The sequence below is a fragment of the Monodelphis domestica genome, chromosome 7 (genome assembly GCF_027887165.1).
Source record: "Monodelphis domestica isolate mMonDom1 chromosome 7, mMonDom1.pri, whole genome shotgun sequence".
NCBI lineage: Eukaryota > Metazoa > Chordata > Mammalia > Didelphimorphia > Didelphidae > Monodelphis > Monodelphis domestica.
Window position 1 is genome coordinate 131078848 of NC_077233.1, and position 16798 is coordinate 131095645.

Here is a 16798-nt window from a genome sequence, read left to right on the forward strand (position 1 = left end):
TGTTCTAAATCCCTCCTAATTAAAGAAATGCAAATCAAAACAACACTGAGGTACCACCTCACACCTAGCAGATTGACCAATATGACAGTAATGGAAAATAATAACTGTTGGAGGGGATGTGGCAAAATTGGGACATGAATGCACTGCTAGTGGAGTTGTAAACTGATCCATCCATTCTAGAAAGCAATTTGGAATTACACCCAAAGGGCTTTAAAATATTGTATGCCCTCTGATACAGCAATACCACTACTAGTTTTATACCTCAAAGACATAATAAGGAAAAATACTTGTACAAAAAAAATTCATAGCCACGCTCTTTGCGATGGCAAAAAAATTGGAAAATGAAGGGTTGTCCCTCGATTGGGGAATGGCTGAATAAATTGTGATATATGATGGAGATGGAATATTATTGTGCTGTGAGGAATGATGATCTGGAGGAATTCCATGTGAACTGGGAGAACCTTCATGAACTGATGCAGAGTGAAATGAGCAGAACAAGGAGAACAGTGTACACAGTAAGTAAAACATTGTGGAACTATACAGTATAATGGACTTTGTTACTAGTAGCAATGCAACAAGCCAGGACACTACTGAAGGACTAATGTGAAAGAATGCTATTGACGTTGAGAGAAAGAACTATGGGAGTAAAAAATGCAAAAGAAAAACATATGACATCACTTATCACGTGTATACATGGGTATATGATTTGGGGTTTAGGCTTTTAAAAAATCACTCTATAGCAAAAATAACTAATATGGAAATAGGTATTAAGTGATAACATTTGTACAATCCAGTGGAATTGCTTGTCAGCTCTGGGAGGAGGGAGGGAAGAGTGGAGGGAAAGAAAATGAATCATATAAACGTGGAAAAATATTTTTAAATAAATTAAAATATTAAAAGAAGAAAAAAGAAAAGAAGCCTAGTAGGAAATCTAGGTCAGACTGTATATAACCCACCAGGAAAGGCAAATCTAAATATACTGTAAGGAATGAGCCCCCATTGGCCAGTCACCCATTACATATAAAGCTTTTGATAGACCAATTAAATAGATTTTTCACTTTAACTTTGGCTTTGCACTGTCCAGCTCCCTCAAAGTTTATGTTTTCAGGAAAACAGGACCAGGACTCGTCTACTTAGAATAATTTTTTTAAATAGGAAAAATATAGTTCTAACCCCACCTTGCAGCTAGAATTTCCCCAGTCTGCCAAATGACCCCCTTTTTCACAGGACAAAGGCCATCAATATACTGTAGGCACATAATTTGTTAGAAACAGCAAAAAAATTTTTAAAGCACTTCCATGGATCCTTATGCCTATCCATTTCCCCAAATTCCTCCTTATTACTTTCTTTGTTTTTAAAAGTCGCAAAGCAGCTTTCTGAACTGTACACACTCACAAATCATGGAGATTCAATTAATGGGAATTGTGCATATCTGGGATACCAACACAGATTATAAACAAAGATGGCTGAAAAAAACAAGAGGAGAGATGTTGGTCTTCCCATTCCTGACTGACCAGTCAATTTGGCTTCACAATAGCTGATAGTTTCTGGCTCTTGGGAACTCTTTTCATTCTGGTCTCTACTTCTGTTCCCAGACCAATCTCTTCCACAACATTGGTCTTCAGTACTGGTCACCACAGAGAGAGGCTGGTTTCAGCAGCCCAGAAAGTCTTTCATACTTTCCCACTTGGTAGCATGAGCCTAGGGATCTTCAGTCCAACTGCAGAAAAACTCTGTTTCTTGTACTTGAATGGCTGTTAAAAAGTCTCTCTCAAGGGAAGAAAGAAAGAAAGAAAGAAAGAAAGAAAGAAAGAGAGAGAGAGAGAGAGAGAGAGAGAGAAAAAGAAGAAAGAAAGAAAGAAAGAAAGAAAGAAAGAAAGAAAGAAAGAAAGAAAGAAAGAAAGAAAGAAAGAAAGAAAGAAAGAAAGAAAGAAAGAAAGAAAGAAAGAAAGAAAGAAAGAAAGAAAGAAAGAAAGAAAGAAAGAAAGAAAGAGAAAAAGGAAGGAAGGAAGGAAGGAAGGAAGGAAGGAAGGAAGGAAGGAAGGAAGGAAGGAAGGAAGGAAGGAAGGAAGGAAGGAAGGAAGGAAGAAAGAAATTGGTAGCTTGATTCTTGTGTCCATGCATATATCTTGTCACTTTTTGACATCTCTCCATTTCATTTCTCCCTTTGGTAATTTTTGGAGGCTCCTTAGTTCCCAAAATGAAACACCAACAAAATCTGCTTAGTCCAGGGGGCCCAAAGCCCTTACTCTCTTCCTCTCCCCTAAAAGGCCCCTTTCAACTCTGGACTCAGACCTATATGGACCGAGTTCAGTCCTGGGAGAGACTAGGTTCTAAAATGAGGGATTAGGTACATTATCAAATTCTCTGGCTCTTTCTATGCCCCAATGGAAAATTACTTAAAAATTAGGCTTAGCTCAGTCTACTATAGACTCCTCAAAAAAAGAGGCAAAGGGACACAAAAAGGAAGTCAATGTACAATGTAAATTAGATATAGGATAACTATTTGTTTCCTCTATACAAAAGAAATACTATGCACAAAAAACCAAGAAATTTATTAACAGATTTAAACAAGCAACAGAAATCATTTATAACTCTTGTTATACTCTCCCAAGAAGCAGACATGTAAAACATTAAAATATAAACTACTTTGTGCAACTTCTGAATTGGCATTTTACTTCACATCTAAACAGTCCAAACAGTCCATCACATCCATATCTTCTGGCAACCCAAGCCACAGGTTGGACTTATCCTTCTGACAATGGTTGTCTTTTCCAAGAACTGGAGTAGGTGACTCCTCCATCAATTGAGGATAGGAATTCAGGAACTCTTAATCTCTCAAACTTAAAGGGTTACCTCCAAGGATAGGCAAACCATCTCAGGTTACCTATCCTCAGCAAATTGACTTGGGAGAGACAGTAACTGTTTTTTATTATTTGGAAGATGGCAACTAGTGATGATATTAGAAGGCATACACTGGAAAGGAATATAAGTAAGAAGACATCCAGGGGCCCTGGTTTCTAGAATACTTTTTCCCCCCTCATGGTATCCTAAAGAACTTCTCCTTAGTGTTGGTGTATCTTTTATCCTTGTAGAGTATGAAAAATAAACTTTCTGGGGACAGATAAGCGTCTCAGTGGATTGAAAGCCAGGTCCAGAGACAAGAGGTCATGGGTTCAAATGTGACTTCAGACACTTCCAGGGTGTGGGACCCTGGACTAGTCTTTTAACCTCCACTGCCTAGCCCTTACCACTCTTCTGCCTTGGAACTGGTACACAATATTGATTCTAAGATGGAAGATAAGGGTTTTCAAAAAAGGAAAAAAGAAAAGAACCTTTCTTAGGTGTCTACATTGCCCTTGGCTCCTGAAACAGACAGTGCCTCAAGTCATGACTTTTCTGGAAACACTACTAGGACTTGGTGAAAAAAACCAAATCATCTAATCTCCCATTGTTTACAAGTTTTCCTTTGGTTGATTTTGGTTGAAATGGGTTCTACCACTAAGTTTCTAGACACTTAAATGATGGATTCCAATCTTACTGATTTTATACATACCCCACAGTGTGACCTAGTCTCCTCAATGTAAAAGTGGAGATTTGAACCCGGGAATTCAATTCCAATAAGTCCTTGGCCACTTCCTAGAATGCTTTGCAACCTCACCTGAATTCTCACCTGGGCTGAGGACAAAATGATATTTAAACTGACTCTGCCTTCTACTCTCTCTCTCTCTGCTTCTGCTTCTAGGGACACGCATCTCCCAAGATATAGTGAGTGAAATTGAATGGGCCTTTCTGCCCTCCTAGCCATGTGCTTTCTATATTCGTATTTTCTTTATTTCTTAATCTTTAATAAACCTCATAAAATATAATACTTTTAGCAGAGAACTAATTTTAATCATAACAGTTTATGGCGACCACTAGATTAGATGAGAACTTCTCAAATTTTTTAGCCTAGATAATGATTTCTAAGCCACATTTCTCCAAGATGCTTTTTTAGAAAACCAACTTAATCAGCTCCTGCCAGCAGCCATCTGTTTTGGACTTTCTTGATTCAATATCGCTCACCTGGTCCCAGCCCTTCCCACCTGGCTACTATTGCCTGTAATCTGGACCTGTTTGATTCAGATCCATCACCTGGTCCCAGCCCTGCCCACCCCAGCTGTCCAATCCTGCTCCAGCTGCTGCTCCTGGTCTTTCTCTAGCTCACATGGCCCAGTTGATTCCCCCACCTCTGGCCTCCAACCCAGATGGCTCATCGCCCCAGGCCCAGCCCCAGGACCCACACTGCTGGTAGCAGACTCAATTTCTTCAGGATCAAACACCAGCTGGTAAAAAGTGGTGATGTTCCTTTCCTGTTTCCTTAGGCTACGATTAGCCTCCATGTGGACTGGGGGCAGGGGATCACAGGGAGGGAGAAAGAAAGAAAAGAAGGAGGAGGCTTTTCCAAACAGAAACTTAAAGCATGGCTACTTTAAGAGGATATCTTTTGACTATATTGATTCTTTCTTTTATATCACCTGAGTGCCAGGGAAAAAATTCAGCCCCCTGCAACTCTTTAGCCAAATTTGGGGAGACAGCTGGGTGGCTCAGTGAATTGAGAGCCAGGCCTAGAGACGGGAGGTCTTTGGTTAAAATCTGGCCTCAGACACTTCCCAGCTGTGTGACCTTGGACAGGCCATTTAACCCCCATTGCCTAGCCATTACCAATCTTCTGCCTTCTGACAATAGGCATCTAAATGGATAATTAAAAAAAAAAAAGGAACTTTAAAGAGACTGGAGGTTATATTTTTAAGGCATTTCAGACTCTGTGTTTTATAAAAATCTCTGTATTTTATTGCATTTGCTGATTGTTTTATTTAAGGTTTAACTTTGTGATTTTAAGTTCATATATTACTGCATTCAATACTATTCTGTTGCACTGAATAATTTTTAATGTACTGGGTTTTAACTACTGTTAAATTCTGTTGCTTTCCCCCTATAATCATACTGAACAAACATTATTGAGTAGGCCCATATAAAAACAGCTTTTCTAGTTTTGACTTTGTAAATTGTCACATAGAGGATAGATGGACTCCATCAGAAAAGTGCTACAACAACCTTTGGAAAATTTAAAGAGCGAATTATCTCAAACTGATTTTAAGGGTTCTTTAGACATGATTTTTAGATTTTTCTTAACAATCTCTGGTCATTTTGCCTGCCCCTACCACGAGGTAAGGCCCATTTTACTAGCTGAGGTGAAATACAATTATAACCCGCAACCTCCCACATTTATAAAAATGTGAATGGAAGCTGGGCAGTTAATCCCAGGGCATGTACCCCTAGAAGCCTCCCCAGAAAAAAGGGAGCATCTCTCATTTATACTCTTCAGCTCATTTTACATCCACCAGAATGATACCTAGAATTCTTGATGATGTTCTAGACCCAAAATAAGTTTTACTTTGTTTAAAAAGATGTTTACCAAGGTTGAAAGATTTGCTATGTTTGTAAAAATTGTGACAAATATCCATCAGTTCATAGGCTTTTAAAAATGCCATACAGCAACTCATATGAAATATGATAGTGGGTTTGTTTGCTATTGTAATTAACCAGGCTATTGATAATTGTGGGGATATTGATAACTACATATTTGTACTACTGTTCAATTCATTTCCTTGTACTCACAGTGGATCATGGCCAGATATGAAGAGGAAATGGATCTCATTTTTGGTGAGAAAGCCTTGTATTCTATATTTTCTTAACTGACACAAAGTGTCAATGATTATAAGCTATACTTTTTCATTTTTAAAACTATTTTATTATATTTTCCTTGCATGTGCAACATACTATTTCGGTCCTTTATTTTTTCTCTCCTTTTTATATTTGAAGCACCTGTCACCAGTATTAAGATTTTCTTTAATTTTTTGATTTTGCAGTAATATAAGTTTAAAATACATTGCTATAATATCAATGCATGCCCCAAAAGCTTGAGACTATAAAAATGATGCCACTAATTGTTTTTTAAAAATTATGGAAAAAAAAATTATGGCACTTTTCTTAATGGTTCTGTCTGATTCCAGGACAAGATATACAAAAGAGTCATTTCACAGGGCCAATGAAACACAAAGCGAAACCTGATTAGTGCCACAAAGAGCATGCAGGATATATTAGTGTGAAGACTCAAGGCTGCGAAGTTTAACATATGTTAAGATGTTGGCCTTCCTTGTATCCACACTCACTCTGAAAATCCTTACAGACGAGTATCCCAAACTTGACTCCTATTTGGCTTCTATAATCTAGTCCCTTTTCTGTCTTTTCTAGTGTGGCAACTTTCTGTAATCCTGGCTACTGACTGGGTAAAAGCATCATTGCTTAGATCATTTTAATTGGGCCCTGATTCAAGGACCTGTTATAGATTTACTCTTTCCTTTACTTGGAATTTTTACACATAAGACATTTATAGTCTATATTTAAATCCAGATATTTTCTTTATTATTTGGATTTTTCTGATGTCTTTTTAATTTCTCTTACCAATTGATTAATATACCTCATAACTCAGCCATGCATCCCTAAGTGATCCTGTGTTTTTCAATCACCCTCTTCACAGGGAAATGTAAAAAATATTATTATTTTAAATTGCAAAATTTAAATTCCTTTTAAGAAGAATTTTAGGTTAAGAAAGATGCTACCTCTCCGAAACTAGGAACTGAACTATTTGGAGAAGACACCATGAAGATGCCTCCAGACCACAAGCTACATGAGAAGATCAAGAATGAACTTTGAGTGTGGTTGATTGAACATTTATTTGTATGTATATTTTCATGCCAAAGGGGACTGCCCCCTAACTGGCTTTTTGTCAATGCGTCTAGCAATTATTGGTTTTGTTCTTTTTTCCTCTTATCCTCAAATTATTGTAATCATTAAGTTGATTATGTTTTCATGCTCCTTTTGGGGAATATCTTTTCCCAAACAATCAAAAGGAGGAATGTAAAAATGGATATTTGAGCCCCAGACTTCAATTCCCAGAATTCCTTGGCCACTTCCTAGAATGTTTTTTAACCTCACCTGAATTCTTACCTGGGCCAAGGACAAAATGATATTTAAACTGACTCCACCCTGTGAATTTCAAAACTACTCCACCCTATTCAGACTATTCTTTAGAACATTGGATTTAGCTGGTTCCTGATCAATAACAATAGAGATACTTGGAATAACAGAATCAGGTCTTGGAAACTACATACTCCACCCTACTCAGTGTAACAAGATTAGGAAGGGCTGCAGCAAACTCAAGATTTAATTATTTGAGAATATGGCCTTCAATAGACATGCGCAAAAAAAAGACAGACCTCTGGGCAGTTACCTAGGTCAAGCTAGAACCACCATTGGCACATGTGAGATGCAGGAAGTGAGGTAGAGAACAGCCTCTGGAGTTCTCTGGACTTCCTGTGAGGAGGGCTAGAGGGCAGTTGGAGGCTGGAGCTTGAAGTTGGAGGAGCCCTGCAGACTGCTTTCCTTCAGATTGCTCACGTGAGTGATAAGGACTGATCCCTTTCCCTGCCTTGGCTCTCCAAGGCCTTAACGCCCATTTTGGCCCAGCCTGAGCCAGAGTGGTTCTGAGTTAAACTTCTTTCCTTCTTTCCCTCTTTCCTTCTCTTCCTTTTTTCCTTCTCTCTCTCTCTCTCTCTCTCTCTCTCTCTCTCTCCTCCTCCTCCTCCTCCTCCTCTCCCTCTCTCTAATATTTTCTTCCTCCTATTGTAATTAAAACACCATAAAAATTTGGCAGCTGACTTGAGTGTTTTCTTTAGGAATTATGTAAGTGAATTCCTTGGCAACCTTAAATTAATATACATATCAGTCTTTTAAAGTGATTTCAGTATCACAGCCTTCTACTCTCGCTCTCTGCTTCCGCTTCTAGGGACACGCGTCTCCTAAGATGTATGGGTGAAATTGAATGGGCCTTTCGGCCCTCCTAGCCACTTGCTTTCTATATTTGTATTTTCTTTATTTCTTAATCTTTAATAAACCTCATAAAATATACTTTTAGCAGAGAAACTAATTTTAATCATAACATCAACCAACTGGAATATACTTCCTGTGCAACTTCATTCCATTTCATCTAATTGCTTTCAGGGACATCTAACTTGATCGAAAACTATTTTAACCTAATCCAAAGGCTTTGATTGATTCAGTGGAAATGTCTAGGCTTCCTTTATATCTAGTTCATTAAAAATATTTTTCCTTTTTTTAATCAGTGTTCCCTCTATTATCTCCAACCAATTTTTTCAAATAAAAAATAAAATCCTCAACATATAGCTGTGAAGTTCAACAAAACAAATTCCCACATTAAAAAACATGAACTTTCATTTTAAGTTCAGCATCTCTCTGATAGGAGGTGAGTGGTTCATTTCATTTTGGGACTGGTAATTTATCATTACATTGATCAGAGTTCTAAAGTGCTTCAAAGTTGTTTTTCTTTATGATGTTATTATTGTATAAATAATTCTAGTTTTGCTCACTTCACTCTGTATCAGTTGGAGTTTACCTTGGTATATTTTGTAAAGTGTTGGTATAAACCAAATTTCTGACATTTTACTTACCCAGTTTTCCTAGCACCTTTTGTTAAATGATGAATCCTGCCAATAACTGGGGTCTTCAGTTTATCAAATAATTATGCTGTTTGTTTCTGTATTGTCTATTTAATCTCTTCTACGGATTGACTGCTTTCCTTTTTAAAACAGTACCAAGTAATTTTCATGATCATTGCTTTGTAATCTTGTTTGTGATCTGGTACTGATAAACCTCCTTTATTCTCACTATTTTTTAGTATTAGCCTACAAATTCATGACCTTTTTCTCCCAGATGAATTCTATTATTTTTCTTGCTGTATAAAGTATTCCTCTGATAGTCCAATTGACACAGAACTGAGTAAGTAAATTAAGTTAGATATCATTGTCATTTTTATTACATTGTTTTAACCCACCTATGAGGAGTTTTTTTGGCCTATTTTGCCAATGATTTAGGTCTGTCTTTAGTTCTCTAAAGAGTGATTCATACAGTCCTTGGGGTAGATACACTCTCAAATATTTTATGGCTTCAAGTATAGTTTATACCTTTGATTGATTCACTTTAGATATATAATCTCATCTAATAAAGGTAGCTGGAAGTAACATCTAATTAGATACTTCAATTGATGTGGGGGAAATTGACTGATTGCTTCAATTGACCCAAACAAGTAAAAGTTTTTAATGGATAAGTAAGACATAAGCATCTTTGTAGGTTTCAGGGAAGAAGCTTGGCACAGTTTTTCAACAACTCTGTGAAGAAGAGGTTGGATTAGGTGATCTTTAAAAAGGTCTCTCCTGGCTCCAAATCTGGCTTTCTGCCTAGTAAATTCAGAATCCCTAACTCCAAATCTCCCAGGTCCAGAATTCTTGCTACCTAGTACCACAACTGCTACTTCCCAAGTGTGAGTTAATATTGCCAATTCAGTTAAACAAATGGTTGTAATGGACCTACTATGTGCAAAGCCCTACTAGGTGTCAGATACAGAGACAAAAGTGGCCTCAAGGAACTTGTACTCTGGATTTTCCTGACACTGTTTACTCTTGCTTCTTCTACCTATTTGACAATTCCTTCTTGCCTCCTTTGCCTGGTTCACCTTCCAGGTCACTCCCCTTAATTGTGGGTGGACTACAAGTCAGGGAAGCTGAGAGGCCAAGATGAGAAAAAAAACCAACCAATGAAAATACCCAGGGCTGGTAGATGAATCTGACCCCTTCTCCCTATTCAAATGGTCACTACTCTAATTCAGGCACCTCTCAACTGGAATATTCCAATATCCTGCCAATTCGTTTGCAATCCTGCCTTAGGTCAAATCCTATTTCAGTCTATCTTCTACACAACTGTTTTTCTAAAACATGTCTGACTGTGTCTTTCCTTGATCCATAAACTCCAATGGCTCCCTATGGAGCCAATCCCTAAAATGCTTTTAGGATCAAGTATAAACTCCTCTATTTCATCCTTCACAACCTACCCCAAACCTAACCTTTCTAGTTTGTTATATGTTAGCAAACTTCATTCATTCTATGCTATAGTCAGACTCGCTTTCTGGTTGGTCCTCAGACACAACACTCCAATTCCTATACCTGTGTTTTTTCATTAACTCTTTCCCATTTCTGTTGATTCAGAACTATTTGGATGGACAAACTCAAAAAGGGTAGTTTTTAATGTTTATATGTCTGTGATGTACGTGGTCTCCAGTAGAGTAGAATGTCTGTTTGGTCCTGTACTATTTAAGGTTGATTTGTTTGTTTTTTGTTTTTATCAGTGCTTGGATAAAGACAGAAATGATATGCTCATCAAATTTGTAGATGCCACAAAATTAGAGGAATTGGTGATGTCCCAGGTGATAGAATCCAAAAGGATCTTAACAGGCATTGAGATGAATTTAATTAAATGAAGTTCAGTAAAGATATATGTAAAATTTCTCACTTGGGTACAAAAAAAAAATTAACTTCCCAAAATGAGTAAGGCATGGTTGGATAACACTTCCAAAAAATATCTTTTAGTGAGTTTTAGGTTTTAGTGAGTTGCAAGCCCAATATGAGTCAACAGTATGTGGCAGCCTAAAAAGTTAACGTGTTCTTGGATTACATTAAAAGGGGCATTACTTCCAGGAAGAGGGAGGTGATGATCCCACTTCACTCTTCATCAGACTTCATCTAGAGGATTATTTTTAGTTCTGGGCCCCTCAATTTAATGACATTGATAAGGTAGAGACTATTCATAGGAGGGCGACCAGAATGATAAAAGAACTTGAGTCCATGCCATTAGAGAATCATTTAAAGGAACTTGAAAGGCTTAGCCTGGACACAAAAAGATTCAGGGGGCACATGATAGCTCCGTTAAAGTATTCAAAGGACTGTCATGGAGAGGAGAGACTAGATTTGTTCAGTTCCAGAGGCAAAACCAAGAACAATGCATGGAAGTTGACAAGAGGCTCATTTAGTCATGGCATCAGGAAAGACTTGAACTATTAGAGCTGCCCCAAAGAGGGAGGGACTGATTGGAAAGGTGATGAGCTTTCTTTTCTGGGAAGTTTTCAAGCAGAAGCAGGACAGCTACTTCTCTGGTATGTTAGAACAGGAATTCATGTATGGGTTGGATTAGATGGTGACTGAGAACCCCTCTAATGCTCACATTCTGTGATTCTGACTCTGTAAATAAATTCCTTCTCATCTGTTAGTTTGTCCAGAAGATTCTGGGCTTGGTCTCAGCATATACATATGCATACTCATGTATGCACACACATATACCATTACATTATATCCTTAGGAAAACCACTTCCAGGCTATAATGAACCAAAAGGTGATGGGCTTCCCTTGAGGACTGAAGGAATCTCTGATGGCTATGCTGATTTAGATCAGGATAACTGAAAATAGGGTTAGGGGAAACGATGAACTTCCCAATGTAGCATTCAGGCTGGGAGTGAAGGCTAGGTCTCAGCATACTAGAGTACGACCAAGAAATTAAGAGTGTGAGTCAAGACTGATCCATCTGAGTTGTAAGTTTGGCTTTCCAACCACAGGCTCCCCAAGGAGAAAATCAATCAACAACCCACAAGGGTGCTTCTAAATCAGAACAGGCAGAAAGCCCAAGTGAAAAGGAGGAAGGGCACTGCCAACGTTGCAGAACAGTGCCAGCTGGTTGGCTCCATTCCTTCTACCCCTTTCCTGTACTCTGATGGGAGCTGAATTAAGAACTCAGAACTCATGGCAAATGAAGGCAGGGCTCTCCTTGCTGGTTTATAGCATAGCAATTCACCTAGATCTAGAGCTGAAAGTGACCTCAGACATCATCTAGGCCAAGACCCTCATTTTACAGATGGAGAAAGTAGGGCTCAGGGAGGTGGCTTCCTCAAGACCACACACAAAGGAAGCTTCAGAGGCAAAATCAGAATCATAGAGCCTGGGATACCCACCCCCCCAGGGACCTGAAGTCATTTAAGTTTTCTGCAGTCAGCAGAGACAAGAGAAATGGCCTAAAGCTTAAGAGGCTCTCATACACTGATGCAGAGTGTAAACCTCAAAATTTCTCAGACTTATGTTAGGGGTTTCCCCCATTGGGGAATCTTCTACTTAAAAAAATTAACTAGCAGATGGTGAGAACTCTACTTGAGTGTGGGGGCTCCTAGCTATGGGAGTGTCCCTGCTCCACCCTACTTAAGACTGCTTTAGGACAGAAAACAGCTTGCTAAACAATGAAAGTACTTTGATCCATGCTTATGGAAGGGACAGGAAGTTCTTTGAGTCATGACTGTTTTAGAATTGATACAATGGGATACTAAGTACCTATAAAGGTGGGGCAACTTGTAAACTACTTAAACCTAAAAGGGTGATAACTTATTCAGAGGTTTTTTTCTTAATGAAATTTGTCTACACAGCAGCATTTTTTCCTGACTTACTAAAGAGATTAAAACTACTCAGCTGTGAATTCAAAATGGGCGGTCCTTTAGAAACATCTACAGTGATTGGTAGATATAAGGACTTAGGGGAGGTGACAGAGGAGATTTTGCCCTTAAAAATAAGAGCTCAGAGAAGAGCAGAGGATCTCGATTTCTGACTCTCATTCTGAAGGAAAGTTCCTTGAGGACCTCCTCTGAGGGGCTCTGTCCCTCTGGGGTAGGAGCTCTGGAGGCTCTTGAGAGAGGCCCTTTGAAACAATCTCTGGCTGGAAGACTCTTTGAGGAAGGACGCTGGCCTGGTGTCACTAGTGTCCTTGTTTAGTCAGACCTTGTGGTGAGTGTTAAAAAACTGACTGATTTCTCTTTTAAGACTCAGGTCTAGGCCATATTGGCTTGAGGCCCTTCATACTTATTCCTTTCTTACTCTCTCTCTCTTTCTTTGATTACTCATTGTATTGTTAATTAAAATCTCTATAAAACCCAATTGACTTGGGTATTTGAATAATTGGGAATATTTCCCTGGCGACCACCTTATATTTGATTTTAAAACCCAAGACACTGTAGTGAAACATATTTCTGCGGTCAAATTTACTCACTCTCTCTTATATCTATCACAATTTATATCTTCCACTATTTTAATCACTACAGTTTAAGACCTCAACCATTTTAAATCTCACAAGAGGTGACACTAATTGGAGGGTACCCAAGTGGAGACCTAAGCCCCTTTTTGAGAGCACTTGGAGGCCACATACCTGAAGGAATAATGGAGGTCTGCCTCTTAATGAGGCCTGTGAGGCCCAGATTGCACCTGTAGAGGCTAAACTCATCCTCAAATGTTTTCTTATAGGAATAGCTATTTTGGCTAAGTAGCATAATCCCCATTTTGGTTCTCAAACCCAAAATGATAGCCATAGGTGAAATGAAAGCTAAATGGATAGAGCTCAAAACTTGGAGTCAGGAAGGCTTCAGTTCAAATCTGTTTTCAAGACACTTAGTAGCTGTGTGACCCTGGAGAAGTCACTTAACCTCTGTCTGCCTCAGTTTCTCAATCTATAAAATGGGGGTAATAATAGCACCTACCTTTTAGTGTCATGGTGAAGAGAAAATGAAATATTTGTAAAGCATTTTGCAAATTTTAAAGACCATTTGAATATAAGGTGCTATTATTAAATGGAAGCCAAGAAAGTTTCTGGTGTTTTCTAAAATTATAAACCAAAAGTACTGTCACCTCCCTGGAGAAGTAAGAAGAACAAGAAGAGTCATTCAGACGTGGCTGGCTTACCACCCTCTAGCCAGTGACTGGTTTATGAGATGAAGAAGGTAAATCATTCTCAAAGGCTGAATTTGGAACACTTTATGTACCAGTAATAAGGCATGTCAAGGAGGTGCCCTGGGAGGTGGGAGGTGTTTGCACAAATTGAGGGATCATATATAACCAATGACCCAATGGGGCAAGGCTCTTTGGAAGGATGGGTTTCCCATTCCGCCGTTTATGTCCACCAAAAATGTTCCTTTCTCACAGAGAAGCACATAATATAGACAGACAATGGAACGAACCTCTCACAGAAACTAACCCAGAAAGCCTCTCTATCCCTTGCCCCGGGACCTCATGAGCAGAGTGTGTTGTGGAGGAAGATTCAGAGGATAGGCAGGAGAGCCAGCTGCCACGTCTTTTAGCACATACATGATCTACTCCAATTCTGGCCAAATTCTCTGAGGAAAAACACCAGCACCTTGGTGGCAGGCTGGCTGCACAAGGCCCCTTGGAGAGAGGGTAGAGATTTGCTCTGACTGCTATGGGCATTTGTTTGAAATTTGGCTCTGCAAAAAGTCATTAAGACTCTGATAGGCTATCGCAGAATTCCATATTCTATTGTTTCTAACTAAGAATCATACTATATAAGTGCCTATTACATGCCAGCCACTGGGAATACAAAGACAAAGGGAAATGATTCTTGTCCTCTGAGGCAGCTCAATGGATAGAGAGCCAAACCTGGAGCTGGGAGGTCCTGGGTTCAAATGTGACCTCAGATAATTCCTAGCTGTGTGACCCTGGGCAAATCACTTAACCCCAATTTAGCCCTTATCACTCTTCTGCCTTGGAATTGATACTTAATGTCAATTCTAAGACAGAAGGTAGGGGTTTAAAAAAAGAAAAAAAGAAAAAATCCCTGCCATCGAAGAACTTAATTTCTATTTAGAGAAACACGGCATAGGGTTTGCTGTTGAATAAAGCATAGTGGATCCTTAACTTTTGTGACTTAAAGCATTCCCTTCATTTTATTTAGTAACCTCATTTTCACTTTCACATTGGCAACCAGGCATATTCACAGCAATGAACAGTAGAGGAAAAAATGAGAGGCCCAATATGTGCAAGTGGCTGATATCCTATCTAGGCAATCACTGGCCTTATTGTGGTCATTTTAGAAGTAAGAAAAGAATTTTATTTGAAGAAGAGGCTTATGGTAGTATAATAGCCTAATAGCTAGTGGAATAATCTAGGGGCTAATCAGTTAGCCTTAGGGCTGATGAATTAGTCCCAGGTTTAGTAGAGTAGCCTCTCTGGAGGGATGGAATTGCAGCTCTCCAGGTGTGAAGTAGCAGATTTGCAGCTAATGGAATAGAAGTTCCATAGCTCTGGGCTGATGGAGTAGCAGTTCTCAGGGTGATGGAATAGCCCAGTAGGTCATGAAGTAGCAGCTTTAGGTATAGAGTGGCAGCTTCTACTCTATGGATCAAGATTGGCATATTTATTAGGGTCTGGGGGCTAGTCATCTCCCATTCCAGAGAAATTCTAACCTTTCCTGAAAACCATGGAAATTCAGGTGGAGGTGTGGTTTGGGGTTTGACATGTATATCACAGGGAATAAGAAGCATGCACAGGTTTGGGGGATTCTTCTAGAATGCCAGAGTCCCCAGTATGCATATTCCATGTTCCTCCATTGTCCACCTTATCATTTGTCAGTGTAGAAGTCTCTCTGCCCTTCTAAAATGAGAATATGCTGGGGGGGGGGGGGGATGCAGTACATTGAAGGACCACTAAAGGTACTTAGTTACATCTTAAAGTTCTAAACTAAAATAAATATAGAGACATGTACAAAAATATTCATAGTCACATTCTTTGTGCTGGCAAAAAAAATTGGAAAATGAGGGGATGCTTTTCAATTGGGGAATGGCTGAACAAATTGTGGTATCTGTTGGTGATGGAATACTATTGTGATAAAAGGAATAATGAACTGGAGGAATTCCATGTCCAGGAACTGATGCAGAGTGAGAGGAGCAGAAGGAGGAGAACATTGTACACAGAGATTGATACACTGTGGCACAATCAAATGTGATGGACTTCTCTGCTAGCAGCAATGCAATAAATGATCCAGGACAATTCTGAGGAACTTAGGAGAAAGAACGCTATCCACATCCAGAGAAAGAACTGTGGGAACAGAAATGCATTAGAAAAATATATGTTCGACCATGTAGTGTGATAGGGATGTGATTAGGGTTTTGATTTTAAAGAATCGCTCTACTGTAAATATAAATAACATGGAAATAGGTTTTGAACAATGATACATGTACAACCCAGAAGGACTGCTTGTTGGCTTTGGGAGGGGGGAGGAGATCATGTAACCATGGAAAAATATTCTAAATAAAAATTAGAAATAAAATATAGAACAATATGAGTAAATAATAAAACAGATCTGGCACAAAGCTGATGCCCAATATGAAATACTTCAGATCCAGTACACAGAATAGGTAACTGATCAATCTGCAATTCATGCTTGACTAATGCTGAAACTACATGTTTTGCAGTTGATGTTTAACCAGTGCTAACTAGTGAGAAATGCAAGATTTCAGAGTATGAAGGTCTTGTCCTATTACTACCCCTCACTGCCTACTGTCTGACCCATCAGTCATGTTCACCCTACTGTTGTAAAGAGCTTCCCATGCATTCAGAATGTCAGAGGTGATGTTGAGACATCACCAATTTTGGTGTCTTCTCACAGCAGCCACTAAAGTTCTAGTCCTCTCTCCTTTGGTTTTAAAAGGGCAGCCAAGGTAGCGAGGTTTATGGCTATATAGTTTATCTGAGATCAGTGGTTTGTTTTATTGAGATGGTAGCTCGTAAAGTCATGGAATTCTTAGTGAGAGTAAATGTTTTGCATGTTACCAATTTTATTTTGCATTGTATTTTGTTTTATTTCATGCTAACTGTTAGGAAACATTATCAGAATGAATAATTTGTTACAAATAATTTTATGCAGCAAAGTGTATTTTCAGCAATGGCTAGGGAAATATTTCAGTTTTTGGTAGTCATGGGAACTAACGCCTTATTTCCCATAGGCTCCACATATCAACATTCAT